This window comes from Cheilinus undulatus, linkage group 9 (assembly GCF_018320785.1).
Source record: "Cheilinus undulatus linkage group 9, ASM1832078v1, whole genome shotgun sequence".
NCBI lineage: Eukaryota > Metazoa > Chordata > Actinopteri > Labriformes > Labridae > Cheilinus > Cheilinus undulatus.
The window spans coordinates 12,242,049-12,256,513 of NC_054873.1; the positions used below are offsets into that span (position 1 = coordinate 12,242,049).

The 14,465-nt window shown below is 38.7% G+C and overlaps 1 protein-coding gene across 1 annotated transcript in view; it reads right to left on the bottom strand.

Moving 5' to 3' along the window:
- met (MET proto-oncogene, receptor tyrosine kinase) overlaps nucleotides 1-14,465 on the bottom strand; it is a 117,897-nt gene that overhangs the window by 99,125 nt on the left and 4,307 nt on the right. The window lies entirely within an intron of this gene.

A 14,465-nucleotide genomic window follows, 5' to 3' on the forward strand; every position in this document is an offset into this window, starting at 1 on the left:
TGATGGCGCGTACAGGCTGGGGCATGCAGGACACAATCTTTGACATATTATAATAATAAAACGTTTGAAAAAGGCAGGGGTCGCCCCCAGGCTAAATGTTCATAATTTTATGTTCTGTTAATCCCACATTAGCAAGGATTGTCTTCTTGTGTGGTGAGACATTGAGATAATATCTGACAGATCGTTTCCACTTATCATCTTATCTGATGTAAAGCTTTCCAGGTACATCGCAAATAAGGAATGATTCCTTCTCCTTTATTACAAAATAATTCATTTTGTATTATTTACAGTAGGTGTTTTTTTTTCTTAAATGGGAGCTCATTTTTTAATTTACTTATGTAATATTGTTTTTTCCTTATCAGAAAACCTAACTTTGTTTCCTTGGTATTGCTATATATTCTTTTTGTTATATTTCTTCATACTGTTGCATGTTTGTCTGCCTCATATATTGAGATGGACAGAGCGCCAGCTGTCTTGCAGTGAAGCCCAAATACTTAGAGCTTTCCCTGCTGACTGGCAGCAGTTTAGGTATCAAGCCCTGCCTCTTCCAGATGGGACATGGGTCAAAGTATAAAGCTAAATACAAACCAAGTTAATTTTCTAAAGCCTGAGTTCTGCTGTTGTCATAGGATGAGGAGCCCAGACACCCAGAGGGTGAGAGAGCCGCTGCTCCTTCACATTAAAAGCCGCCGGTTGAGGAGGTTCGGACATCTGAAAGGATGCCTCCTAGAAGTTTCCTATAGAGTTCTTCCAAGCACATCCAATTGAGAGTAGACCCCATGACACACCAAGAACTCACTAGAGGGATGAGGAGAAAAGGCTGAAATTGTTGCTGAGGAGACAGATGTCCAGGTTGACTTGCTTAGCCTGCTGCTTGACTTCATACAAGTGGAAGAAAATGGATAGATACAGGGCCGGCCCTGGCCGAAGTGGGGGCCTAAGTAGACTCTGATATGAGGTCATTTGTCATCTCAAGCATCTTTCCTGCAATGTTTTCCATGTGATCATGTGTACCAGTCCCAGTAATGTGCATCTGCTTCATGCAGAGGGAGCGTTCAGGCGAACAAATACCAGCTCTGTGATGGCATGAGCAGGCTGGGGCATGTGTGGGCTGCACACAGCGACATCAACAGCAGAACCCGGTGAATCAGCAGCAGCGTTACTGACAGATTTACAGTATCTAGTCCTTCTACTGTCGGGCTGCTGCAGGGCATATCATCTGACACAGGAAAACTATAATGCATGTGTGAGTGAAATATCAAACTCTTAATAGTACGGAGTGATTGACTGATTATTGCTGTTTTAACGGCACGGCTTCTATTAAAGGAGGAGAGGTGGATGTAAAAGCTTTGACACTTGCAGTTTAAAGGTGTATAAATGTAAGGAGACTGATGCATAATGTGTGTATGTGATTAAATAATTCAATACACACAACACTTTTATGTTAAAGCTCATGAAATATACACTGGAGACAGCTGGCTGGGGCTTGCTTTATGCTTAATGGCCACTTTATATTTTCTATGCACTAAGCTTTCGACATAATGTTTGCATGATCAAGATTTTTTATTATCTCTTTCTCTGCTTCCTGTAAAGTTATTTGCACTGTTGTGTGGTAAAGTTCTGCACAAAAATACTCATTTATGTGTCACTGTGAATCTGAACATAGACACAAATGCGTCTATTTCAGGGCATGCTTTTTAGGCTTTTGGAGCAGGTTCACGCTGGGATTCAAGGCCTCTAATAAAGTCAGCGTGCAGAAGAAGCTTTACATGCAACTGAGAACAAGCCTTTTTAAGGACACAGCATTTTAAGGTTTTTAGCTGCGACATGGTCGTTTCACTGAATCCTGTGTGACCATGCAAAAGTTCTCTCCTTCTCTTGTCTTTTAGGGTTTTTCACCTGGTCCGATCTTGGTTCTTAGGACCTCATTGTTGTGATCAGCCTGTTTACATTCCATACTTCGCAACATCCTCAATCAGAAATGCACGGATGCTTTGGCATAGGCTTGTCAGCAAACAATGTGCCAGAACCACTGCCAATAGTTAATGTGTATCTTCAGGGATAGACAAAGATGGACTATTGTAAAGGTCGACTGATACTTATTAAAAATGCGTAATCAAAACTGCTGAAGATATAGCAGATATTAGTTTATAAAGGTAGTGGTCAGTATCAGCAGAAAAGACCATTTCTGCCTATATTTACAACAAATATATGAGCTGTAACTACTAGGCATATCTATGAATAAGTTTGTCAGCGTGCGTGCACAAGCACGGTGAGCAGAGCGCATGCCTCCACCGACATTTCATTATATAACAGTTTTTATAAGGCAAGATTTCCAGGAGTGCTAGAAGTGATTTATAGTAGTAGAACTGTTCTTACACTTAATAAATAAACTTAACTACATCTGGACAGAGGAGCAAACATATTCCTCTATTTTTCCTCTGCGGCTATGGCTCATACATGCGCTCTTTTCCTCTCTCTTACTCTCCTACTCCCTGACTTAATGTGAGAATTTATAATCAGCTATTATGATAAAGAATCTGGGAATACAAAGTAATGCTCCGTCTGCTTTTGAACATATAAAGATAGGTCTTATGTTATTTGTTTCCACGTTGTGCTTCAATGGCAAGCTCCATCCAGCTGTGGTTTCACTTCACAGGAAGTGTTTAAAAAAAAGTTAGACGAAAGCAGCGCCAAAAATATATCTACATTTCACATAAAAGGGATAAAGTTAATTTTAAATGTTTAACAAAACCTTCAAAGGTGAAACTGTGGCTGGCGTTGCTGCTGCAGGGTGCACCACACAGAATTAGTAACAAACTTCATCATTTCTCATCGCTGATCCAAACTAAGAAAGAGGAAATAAATGATTTTAAACTAACATTGTCTTGAATCACATTACAGCCACTGGTGTATGTTTAACAGTTTGATCAGAGAAGACCACAGTGCTAGCCCTGTGCCAGTCATGCCGTGCAAGGATTTATGCACTGAGATATACAGTGTATGTACCTCTGTCATTCACCAACTTAGCCCAACATCATTAACTAGTTCTTTTATCACATTTAAAACATCTTCACATTCTGGTAGTAGTGCTGCTGGTGGAAATGGACACATACTCTTGAGGCATTTATTACAAAAGTGCGCTCATTATGCAGCGCTGTCTGCATGATGGTGATTAAGAACCTTTCAAAGCTGAGTAGACTAACCAGCTGCCATATCAAAACATAAAATATGACTGTATTGATAGCAGCAAATCTCGCTTACAGGCGAGTGGTGATCAGCATGGGCTTAAAAAAAAAAAAAAAAAAAAAAAAAAAAGATCGTAGAATCCCAAGTATAGTTGTACCATATCAGTTTGATGCTGGCAAATAAGTATATCCAAATGTTGATTCAGAGAAGTTTTTTTAAATCTTGTGTAGGAAGTCCTGTGTTGCAGTGTTAATTTTGTCGACTAAAATTTTGACTAAAAATGTTTGGCGATGGCCTTTTTTTCATGAGGAAGACTAGACTAAGACTAGTCAAAAATAGATCTTTGATGAATTAAACTCACTAAAAGTACATTTAAATTTCACCAAGATGACTAAAAGAAGACCAAAATGTAATTTCGTATTCGTCTGACATTAAACATCCATGATTTTTCTCCACTGTGGGTAAATCTGTTTAAATACAGTGTAGCTGTATCTCTTCTGCCTGCCAGCCGTAGAAAGCAGGGTCTCCAGGTTAGGCAAGGTGTATAGAACACATTATTATGACTTGGTACCAGATTTACGAAAAAGAAGAAATACTTGGATTAAAAGTCAAGACCAAAATGTGAGGACTTCTTATGTAAAAAACTAGACTAAACTAGACTACATCCCCCTATGTGCTCTTCCCTTCACGTCTGACTTTGTGCTCTGTGGTGTATCTTGGAAGTCATAAAAGAGTATCTTTGCATTTCATTTTCATGAATTAATGAGAATTCCTGAAAAGAATAACAAAGATCAATGAGCCTCTGTGGCTGCATGTGGTATTTTATCTTGCAGCGTTTAAAGCGTGTTCATTAAAACAGGCGGGCTAATTAAAACGACTGTCGGTCAAAAGCGTCTCCATGCCGGAATTATATTACACGCTATAATCAATCAGGCTGAAGATTCAATTTAAAAACAATCAGCGTTCGGTGGGTTTTCTCCAATCAATAGTAATCTGATGATAATTTTGACCCTCGTCTCTTCCTTATTTTTAGTCTCAAATGTTTGAGCTCCTTCTATAGACTTGTGGGAATAAGTACCAGGCATGTTGGGGATGCTACAAATCCCTGCCATGGCTCTGCACACATTAGCCTGCAAAATGGCCTTACATGTCTTTTTGTAGACCAATACGTTCAGACAGCAGCACATTCATGAGGTCAATTTAAGCTGAAAGAGTGCTTTTAATATGAAAGGTGGAGTGCAGCTGAACAACTCTGCATCAGACAGAGCCAGATAATCTCATTTAATCCGTATTTAAGCAGGTAAATTCTGACATAAATTCTTGGAAAAGTTGAATAAAAGTATCCAAAAAGCTCATTAACTCCTGTAGTTTAGAGAGTGTGAATAACAGAATAGACTCATTATCAGTTTAATGGTTTTATAGAAGTTTGTTTTGGCTCTAATACAAAGTTGATTAAATGTAGGCTTTTATAAAAGGGATATATAATCAAATTCAGCATAAAAATCTGATAGTGAATTAGCAGTCGGTTCCAACAGGTACTCTGACCTTTGCAACCATGTATGTAGTTGTTATTAGCCTCTAATATACAGCAGAGCTCCTCTGCTTCTGGAAACAAGGCAACATATTTCTTCCAAATACTTTGTATCAGAACTGTATGTAGAAAACATCTGACCCTTTTGGCCTAAAACTACACATGCAAATTAGCAATACCAATACTGATACCATCATTTCTTTTGGTGTAAGACTCCCACTGTGCCAACTTTTTCTTTTGGCCATCTAACCATTCCTCCAATAGGGACTATAGCAGGACTGAACGTGGAAAAAATCGTCTAATTGCGATTTTTTCCCCCCAAATATTACAATTTTGATTTAATATGCAATTATTCTTGGGTTAATCATGCATTTTTCGACAAATTCAAGCAATAAATAATTCCATTAATAAGACCATGTGTATTGAAAACAATGATATTATTTCCAAAACAATTACTCCATAGTAGCAAGAATCTGAATATGGGGTTGCAACAAGCTTTAAGCTCTAAAGGAGGCGGCTGGGGTGAGGGAGGTGAGGCTGGCTACCAGCTGATTGCAGCTGGGGCATGAATTATGTAAAGTAACGCTAGACTTCATCAGTTTTAGATGGAATGAGATTACTATTTTTGCTTGTATTACAAATGTGATGTCATTTAATTTGTTTAAGGGCATTATCATTTTTATGCCACTCTTTTGATGAAGAAAAACATACATAAAACACAAAAAGGAGGATTTTTGTAAACCACTGTAAAAAAAAATTCACTTAAATGTTTGCATAATGTGCATAAAATCTCTGCCGCTGCAAAAAATTATATATTAAACTGGTATTTTGATACATTTCAAATGAAAGAAATATTGCAACATATGCAATTTAAAATAGCATCAGGCCATATTGCAATTTAATCTAATTGGCAATTAATTGCACAGCCCTAGAATGCAATGACATTATTTTCTAAAACATGTACTTTTACAGCTATAACTCTTCTTAAAAGACTTTCCACAACATTTTGGAGTGTTTCAGTGGGAATTTGAGGCCATTCATTCTGTAGAGATGTTGGATGAGAAGGCCGAGCTCACAATCTCTGCATACCACTCAAGATCTTCCACACTGAACTCATTAAACCATGTCTTTATAGTCCTTACTTTGTGACAAGGACCGTCCCCAAACTGCTGCCACAAAGTTGGAAGCATAGCATAGTACAAGCCAGAGAGAAGAGAAGAGCCACCAGAAAGCCAGAGAGAAAGCTTTGTGGTGGATATGGATCAGGAGAGGCTACCAGGACACAAGCCGTGGTCTGATCAGCTTTGGTTGGATTACCCAAGTGAGGGTGGAAAAATGCATGCTCTGGAAATATAAAAAACCAGAAATTTGCTCCAAAGGGTGCAGCATAGTGGAGTACCGCGATTTAATCTATCAATTTTTTGAATCATTATTTAAAAAGTTAGTTGGTTTATGCATAATAACACTATAAAAAGGCTGATTCAAGAATGCATAAAAGAACCATTTTCCATGGTAGTATTACAGTGTAAAGACCAGTCATTGTTTCTTTGGTTCCACCTTCTTATAAAGAACCGCCTCAAGACAGAAACAATAACAGATCTGATCCATCAAACAGACAGCTGTAAAGAGAGCCACTCATCATTACATTTATCACATCCTGCAGCCTAAACTGAAGTTAAGAAGAACCTCAGAGCTGACAACCAGCACTTAAGAACTTCAAACATGCTCTTACATTGAGCTTTCAGCCTCATCCAGATCCCTTTTGGGAGGTTTCAACCAGAAATACACATCCAAGGCAGCAAAAATAACCCCTGTGTGTGTACGTATGCCTTCTCTGAGTGTTTACAACTTTTATGGATTTATGGCCACTTATCTCTCCCAAAACCTCACGATAGCAGTGTCTATCCACCATATGCCACTGAATAAAAGTTATAAATCTATTAAACAGAGCTATGATTAGCTCTCCAGCAGCACGAGCATCAGAGGCAGTTGTTGTTGTTACGACTTTCCTAACCTGGCAGCCGAGAACAGGAGGAATCAGGACTGTCAGCAATAAAAGAGCAATTGAAAAATGACCTTCCAATTGCAGAGAGGTAAAAGCTCTTTTGGCTACAGTGAGTCAGCATTTGATCTGCTGTGTTTGCATGTGAGGAAGTTCAAACTCAGACTAAACTTTTAAAAGGATGTGTTTGTGCCATTTGTCTCTGCTGAGTCATGCAAAGAAGAAAATAAATGTTATTTCAGTGATAATGTTGGTAAAAGTATCAGCCACTAGGCCTTTAGTGACCCCTTTATTCATTTTTTGACCAAAGTTGCTGCTACTGAAATGTTGCCAGTGTATATGAGCAATCAAGACAGGACTATTCTGCATCAGAAGTTCAAAAAATAAACATTTTTTTGTGTAATTTCTTAATCTAAACGCCAAATACAGCTTGCAAACTTCTGGTTGCCGATATACTTGTGAAATGTAAGCTGAATTATTCAGACACTGAATAGAAGAAGTCCTGGGAACCAAATATTTGGCAATTGCTTAATTTTAAGCACTACATAAATGCAAGCAAACTCCAGTTTGCCAACATATCTGTGTATCTTTGACAGAACGACCAAGTATTGGGTATGACAACTACTCTGTGCCAAATATCAGCAAGTTCTTCATTAAAACACCAAACATGTTTGTGCAACTTTGACGGAAATTACCCAATATTTAGTTCAAGAAGCCCTAGATATTACTAAGTGTCAAACTTCTTGATTTAAAATACCAAAACTAGCAATCTAACTTCTGGTTGCCAACATTTTTCTGTGACTTACACAGAAATTACACAATACTGAGTACAAGTGGTTCTTGATACAAAATATTGGGCAATTTCTTGATCCAAATGACCAAAACTGCACACAAACCCCTCGTTGCTAACCTAGCTCAGACTGAGATGACCCAATATTGGGCAACAGAAATCCTTCTTATCAAATATTGGGTAGTTTCTTCATTATGAACACTTTAAACTGCAAACAAGTTCTGGTTGCCAACCTGTTGGAGTAAATTCTTGTGATAAAAACCGAGAAATTTCCAAATATTTGAAAGTTAGGACTTATATTTTTGATGCTATTATATCAAAAAAAGATGTTGATACTTGTAATTGGCATATCTAAATTTAGAATCTGGCATCATGACAGGTTGAGGATACTAAATAGGGCTCATTAGGTGAGGACACTACTACCTGAAATGAAGTTGACACAGTTTCATTTTCTGTTTGCAGAGACTTCAGAGATAAACCCAGTAGTTTGCAGACTTAGGAGCGGAAGGAGATAATTATACAGCATGAAGATGCTCCTGTACCTCCTGCTAAACTGATGTCATGCTGCTATTCGACCCAATAATCAACTGAGTCAAGAGGAAAGAATGTGTAGTAATGGCACTCTCACTCTAAGTGATCAAAACAATAGTTTTCATACTTTCAGTCTCAGTGAAGAGGTAGAAACAGACAAGTACTGTTTGGAAATGCAGGAAATAAAGACTTTCTCAGCGTTCATCACTCAGCACAGTGCAATTGTTGTTTAACAGTCAGAAGCTGAAGAAGCACGAGGTGCAAGCTGTTTGATTTGTAACAGGATGATTTTTTGCTTTGATGCTGTGCACAGTGGCTGAACAGGCTCTGTGAGTTATCAGATGATTGCATGACTTTTGTACAATATTTGCTCCATGCTTCAAAACTTTTCACATCTGTCCACAGAAGAAGCAAAGAGGTTGATCTGGAGGGCCTTGAATGTTTCAGGTTTTCTCCATGGGCAACAGAATATTTATAAATTCAAGATGTGATCCTCAGAATGTTGATAAAAGATAATACTTAAAGATTATGGCAAATAAAATGCCTCTTTGGTGTAACTGATGGGACTTCCACTTTCCCACAGGTGCTGCGAACAGGTGGGGGTCGAGCCGAGCGGGAAGAGGCCTCGCCAGCAGCGTGGCTGGCTGCCACAGTGGGTCGAGGGATCATCTTCCGCCCAGCTGCTGATGCCCTGTTATCCCCGAGCCATTCATCACGGCTCGCTGAGAGTCAGATATGTGCTGCCCCTGAAACCCCCCTTGCTCCCAGCATTCCTCACTTTCCCCTGTGGATAGCTGTCAGGACCGCACTGATGTGCCCACAACACCCACCCACCCACCGTGTATTTGCATGTATTTGCAAAGCTGCTTTGAATCTGAACTTAACCGCATGTGTGTTTGAGCTCTTCACTGCAGATTACTATCTTTGCCTGCAGCCACAGGTTTCCATTATGTTCAGTACAGTGTAAATTCAGATTGTTGAAGTTGTGTCATCCATTATTTTGAGCTTCAATTTTTCATTGATGTAATTGTTTAAACATCATTGTTACATTACAGTTTAGTTTAAATGTATATTTACAGTAATATAAATCTGATTTCAGAGTTCAGGGCAGACCAGATGGCTGACCAATCAAGCACAGTAATACCACAGTCAGCAAACCTGTTTCTGTGAGCTTTGGCTTCTCTGTGGGCAGGTGCCAAGTCCTGCTGAAAAGGGAAATCAGTATCTCCATAAAGCATGAAGTGCTCTAAAATGTCCTGGTTGATGGCTGACAGCGTTGACTGTGGACTTATTATAGCACAGTGGACCAACAGCAACAGATGACATGGCACCCCAAACTATCACTGTGGAAACTGAAAGCACTGGACTTAGATCCTATGCTGATCTTCCTCCTGACTCCCGGACCATAATTTCCAACTGAAATTCAAACTTTACTTTCATTTGAAAACAAGACTTTGGACCACTGAGCAGCGGTCCAGTTTTTTCTCTTTAGCCGAGGTGAGAAGCTGATGATGATGTATGTGGTTCAGGGGTGGCTCAACACTAGACAAAAAACACTCATAGTCCATTTCCTGGACCTGTCTGTGTGTGGTGACTCTTGATCCACTGACTCCAGCCTCAAATCACTCCTTGTGAATCTCCCCAAAGTTCTTAAATCTACTTTGTTTGACAGTCCTCTGAAGGCTGGGCTCATCCCTGTTGTCTGTGCACATTTTCTTACCATACTTTTCCATTCCAGTCCACTTTCCAAGAATATGCTTTGATACAGCCTCTGAGAACAGCCTGCCCTTCCAGCAGTGACTTTCTGTGGCTTACCCTCATTGCAGAGGATGGCAATGATTGTCCTCTGGATAACTAAGTCAGCAGTCTTCCCCATGATTGTGGTTATGTATACTGACCAGAGCCTGAGTGAGAGAATGAAGGCCCAGGAAACCTTGCAAATTGGACTTTACCAAGATATTCTAATATATTGAGACAGTGGATTTTATACTTTTACTTTATGAGATGCACATTTAGGTGTATGCTTTCTAACAGACTTTAAATTAGAGCTAGTTAATGTATCACAGTCAAATTGGTAGATAAATTATATGACCTCTGACCATCAAAATCTAATCTGTTAACCTTCAAGTCCAAGCCTAGGGTTGTGCTTAATTTGACAAAACTCCCTTCATGCATTCTTAAAATATTGTGTACAAATGATTTGATGTCAGAGTGAACATAAATCTCCCAAACCAAACAAGTTTAAAGAAAATCCATGAGAACTTCTTGAAATATTGCATTTGCAAGCAAGGGGTGAACATGGGGGCAAATTATGTTTAACTATGACTTCCAAAATCCAAGCAGTTCATCCTTAAGTTAGAGAGGACATTTGTGCAATATTTGAAGAAAATCCCTCAAAGCATTCTTGAGATAGTGCGTTGAGAAGCAAGGGATGAACATGTCGCCAACCACCTTGAACTTTGACCTATGACCCACAAATCTGACTGTCTTTGGGTCAGAGTGGACATCTGTGCAAAGTAGAAAATACTTCTAAAATTCTAGAGATGTTGTGTTCACAATAATAGCATGGATGGACAGACAGAAGAATGGCCAGATGCACCCAATGATTACCTACGTGTTAACCAAAGTTATCATTAAATAGGACATTTTTTGACACAATAAAACTGGAACATTTTTACTCATATTCTTTTTTAAAGTGGTGGTGGTTTGCTTTCAATCAACAACACTTCAGAAGTATTTCTAAAATGTACAGAAGTGTTCAAACTAGTTCATAAAGCTATATTAAGCCTTCATAGTAAAACACTCACAGATGATGTTTTGACAAGTTTCCCTCTGGCTCTACTTCTCTTTGACAAATTATTGACTTTAAACTACGTCTAGGAGGCATGGTTAATCTACCGCCTGTCTGCTGATATACAGTCATGATAGATGCTGAGGGTAAATAAAGACGAAGTCACAGAGCGGGCAGAGCTATTACACTTATTGACAGACCTCTTGCATGGAGGTCGGCAGTTAACTTCGTGTCATTATTGATCAGGTGATTCACCTGATTGATGATTGAGTCCATGCTGATGGATTGGTGCAGGAAAGGTAACAGCTGTCTTGCAGCAGAATGGGGTGGCATCACTTCAGTTCAGTGCAAGATGAAATGAAGCAATGGTCATGCTATCTTTAAGCGGTAATCCTGGAATTGATAAAGACAACATCTACAAAACTTTATGAATCCCTAGAGCAGCAGGAAAACGACTACTACAGCTGTTTAGTTTGTTAATTTAACAACTTGGGGCAAATAGGGCCTATCAAAGTCTGCCCACTAAAAGTCATTATCTTGTCTGTGGACAGACTTACAAGTGGGTTGCAGGGGTAATTTCAGTTGGTCATGAATTTGTGCTTGGACTCAAACATTATGACAAAATATCTAGGATGTAGTGAAGCCTTTGGCAGGCGTGGATCCATCCATTTTAATCATTCCCTGTTTTGCACGAAAGGAATAAATTCTGGTCATTTTCTCAACTTATTTATCTTGTTATCATGGAAAGAAGAATTTTGAAGAAAGTTTTTTTTTCTATGATAATGCTGGCTGCTAATTTTAGCCACACTACACAGTTTATCAGGCTCGCAACATACCAATTTCTTGAGACCCTCGGAAAACAACTGACATTTATGTTTTAATGGCCAACAGAGTAATGTGAAATGGCTTTCTCTTTGTTCAGCCATGCTTTATTCCATCTTAAGTCCAAATGCAACTTGTTTATCAAATACATTTTAGTAGTCGAAAAATTTTGGAAATTTGTGTAACAAATTTAATTTATGGAGGTTGTGGTGGGTCCTATGGCTGGACCAGTTGAGAGTCACTGTTTTAAACCACAAAATTCTACTAGAACCTTTCTTTTCAATGCCACCAGACCTTAACAATAAAGTTAGTAAGTTCATATAAAGGTTATGGGAATTTTTGGTCTACCATGGCCTTGATCAGTAAGTTGACTCTTGCTGTCTAAATGGGTAGTTTCTACTTACTGATCTGAATAATGCATGTTTTAAAAGGATACAACCCCGGTCTCAGACCGTACAAACATCTATAACACACAATGTCCCTGTTTAAACAAGCAGAAATGCCAAAATAATGCACCATGCATGCTAGCTGATATGTCTGTATTAGGAATGTGCACTGTTAAACGGTTAAATTTGTATATTAAATTAGCTGGCACATGATTTATGAGTCCATTTAACTAAGTACTTATCATTTTTACAAACACTATACATGAACACAAATTCTTATATTTACATTATCTTTGTTTATTTCACAAAGATGCAACTTAGACGATGTTAAAATGCTGTATAATAGTTTTTTATTAGATAATGGTGGACATGGGAATTAACAGTTGCATTTATCATTGTTTATTCTTTACTCCTGCGTCTCTACTCCTCTAAGCAGTAGAGACGCAACTGGTCAACTACAACTCCCACAAAGCTTTGCATGTCAAACAAATATGGCTGCATATTGGTCGATGTTGATTAATCTATGATACGCTATGATCAGCTCAATTAATTGGCCCGCTGATCAATCGGTCGGGCTCTAATTGTGACAACCCTACAACAAAATATCTTTCAAACAATCAGTAATACAAATGTTAAAAAGAAAAAAACACATAAAGGAAACAATGGAGCAGTGTTGTGCATCATAAACGACGCCTATTTGAATGGAGTGTGGTTGTTTTGACAGCTATATAACGGCTGGCTTCAACAAAACAAAAGGGTCTATCTCTGCAGGAATCCTTTGTGGAGGTTTGCCATCCACTTAAAAGCAATATTGGACGACTCAGTGGTTAAACAGGAGAGACACTTTATGATTGGCCGGATTAAAGTCAGGTAACCGGCTCAGCCTGTCAAGTTATTTCAGCTGATCTTGTCTGTATGTTTAGGAGTACTGTTCTGATATTTGGTTAAGTGTCTTAATAAGTTTGTTAAATACAACAGTAAACAGAGAGGCAGCTCTTAAATCTCACGTCATTGTTTCATCTCTAATCCTGTTTGCTACAGTACTGAGCCAAAACACTGAAAAAAACGCCAGCTAAGTTCTGCTTTTTCCTCCACATTTTCCAGCATGCTCTTCACCAGACAGGTCAGCGGTCAAGGACACAAGTCACAAACTGGTCATGCTTCAATGTCTGGCTCAAGGACACTTGAACACAAAGAAACAAGGGCACAGAGACAGCAGACTTACAGGCTGCTTGAACCTGAGACCACCCACCCACTGAGACTGTGTTTCCAGCCAACAAGCCCACCTGCCGGCAGTGAGGCAACAGCCAAGTCCTATAACTTTAATAGATAAAAACTGAGCCATGCAACAGACAAGAGATAGAGGCGGATTTTATGAGGCTCAGAGACATTGTAAAACGTCAGGATGATGCTTAAACTTGATTGCTGGTCTACAAAGAGTGTAAATCTGTCTTTAGTTGGATGCAATCAAGATCTATCTAGATAAACAGGTACATAGACTGTTGAGCAGATACTTCAGCAATTTATTGCTGATGTTAGTGTCAGTTTGCACAATAAACATCACATTTCTATCTAGGACACCCAGACAGATCAAATGCATGATGAAGAAACACTTTCCAAGTGGTTGGTTGGTTGGTTATCTTTGGGTTTTTAAAGACTAACATTAGGTTTGAACATCTGCCTGTACCAATATCATGCTAACAATGTGGGGCATCCCTTCTTAAAATTAATAGTAATATTTTGGAACATAGTACTGCTTCTTCATTAGGAACCTAGATCCACATAGGTAGGGGTTCCACAGAGAAAAGGTTGGAGATCACTGGGTTATGCAACAGTATTTTGGTAAGGAATGCATTTGTAGGAATATGTCCTAGTTTTTCTGAAATAATTCATACTGATTGATTTTGAGGCAATGTTTCTTTTAAGTCTGAGGGTCATGGATGGGCTCAGCTTTTCTTAGATACTTGTAGGGGATACTCAATTAGCGGCCCAAAACAGAGGGTAAGCAGAGGGTAAACATTTTCGCAAGTTTACATAAATTCCCACTGTATTTCAGACTGTGAATGCAACACTTTGCGTAGCCTAGCAACAGTCTACCTACAATGTATTGCGATGTCTTGAAGCGTGGCTAGCGATGCCGACAGAAGTAGCTTCAAGATAATAGATAATAGAATAAAACATGTCCTTTTTGGCCATAGCTACAACTGTGCAAATTTAGTATGTATGCACTTTAAGATATGCCTGGGTAAAATGTGACCAAAATTATGATTTTCAGAATTTCATTTATTTTTACATTATTTTCTTATATGTTAATTCAAGTAAAAAAACAATTCTACTACCTCGGTTATGTTGTGTTTTTATACACTTTTTGATGTGCTTTGGTCATGTTGCCATATTTAAAAGGGAAACTATGGATAAAAAAG